Source organism: Beta vulgaris, chromosome 6 (genome assembly GCF_026745355.1).
Source record: "Beta vulgaris subsp. vulgaris cultivar EL10 chromosome 6, EL10.2, whole genome shotgun sequence".
NCBI classification, from domain to species: domain Eukaryota; kingdom Viridiplantae; phylum Streptophyta; class Magnoliopsida; order Caryophyllales; family Amaranthaceae; genus Beta; species Beta vulgaris.
Window position 1 is genome coordinate 10,039,211 of NC_079207.1, and position 1,545 is coordinate 10,040,755.

Here is a 1,545-nt window from a genome sequence, read left to right on the forward strand (position 1 = left end):
ATTATTTCTTGCGTTTTTGATGGCTTTGCAGAGTATGTATTGGTGAGGATAAATGCGGTAAAACAAAACAATTGGTAATAAACCTGTAAATTTGACTGGAAATTGTATCTACTGGGTAGAATTCTATAATGGAAGTGAAATTTAACAAGTCAGATAAGTTCTTTTCTATAGGCGAATTAAAAAGAGCAACCTAGACCGTCATTATGTTCTTGCATATGGTACTCAATTTAGATAATGAACAGAGAGAACTAAAGTTCATTCAATGGTGGCTGCTTTGGGAATGACACCTGAAGCTATGAACTTTTAGTGAAACAAGGAACTGTGAGCATCTTCGTGACCGTAAAAGGGGGTCAGGGGAGACTGTAGGTCTCTATTGTATGGTAAGAAAAGCAGGAGATACTGTATAGCATATAGAATATGAACACTGTATGTGCTTTATTGGATTTTCTTGTGCATAAAGGGACACAAAATTGAAAAAATTAATTGAATTCCATTTAACAGGCATGGGAAGATTAGAATAGGTGGATGAAAGCATTCTGATTTCTGACTATGATCCCGCAGGAATAGCTGCATAGAAGGATAAAAGATAAATTGATTGAGCTTTCTGCTACTGTGAGGATCCTAGTTTCAGGGGACATTACAGCCCACTGTTACCAGTCGGTTGTGGATAGCATTGAGCATATTGCAGCGATCAAGGTGCGCAATTCTAGTTCATAGCTGTCTTTCTCTTTGTTTTAGTCTTTCATTATAATTTACAAATATAACAACTTAATAGAGATAATGGTCGAAACAGGCTGCAGTAGAACTGAAGTGCCGGCCAGATGAGTGTTCACGAGTCAAATTTCACTTGCAATGCAGCTGAGTGAGAGAGCTGGCTTGAAGGATGGAGAGTTGGCTTTGGAAAACATTATCAATGGTAGTGATTTGCCATGCTCTCATCATTCACCTCCACCCTCACCATCGTTTATGATTTATTGCATTCGCTAATCATGCTTTGTGGCTCAATTTCACTTTTAGAGATTGTATCAATAGAGGAACACACTGTTTTTTTTTTACTCTAGAAGCTCATTTGGTAAAATTTAATAAATGGAGGTAATGATAATGAGGCTCCTGAGTATTTCACAGTGAGGTACCATCCAAACTTTCGGCAGTGCATCACCGTCTTTAGATAATTTTACTTGTTCCTTCGCTGATCCCTATTACTGCTGATTAGCACTTGTCTTGAGTAACTAGATGTGGTAACGAGTGATTAACTGATGATGGAAACTTCTCAAAGGTGAAACAAATGAAAATGAAACTATGTATTGGTATGTGAATTTACTCACAATCTCATTGATGTTACCTTTTATTCATATTATCCCATTACCCTGTACTAGCGATGTGTAAATTCTTGTGTCAATGGTATTTCAAGAACTTATGAATCTAAGATTTCTGAATTTTAGAGCATTAGAACTTAAGTTAGCAAACATTACTCTTTGTAGAGAATGTATTACAAATCGATTAAGCTCTGGACTCTATTTTTCAATATATGGTTTTTGGCATTCA

At 36.4% G+C, this 1,545-nt stretch overlaps 1 non-coding gene across 1 annotated transcript; it reads left to right on the top strand.

The window, feature by feature from the left end:
* Nucleotides 1–6: 6 nt before the first annotated feature.
* On the top strand, nucleotides 7–1,545 carry LOC104895592 (uncharacterized). The gene is made up of 2 exons (XR_008969967.1): nucleotides 7–696; nucleotides 794–1,545. It is a non-coding gene; the product is annotated as an uncharacterized LOC104895592 (transcript).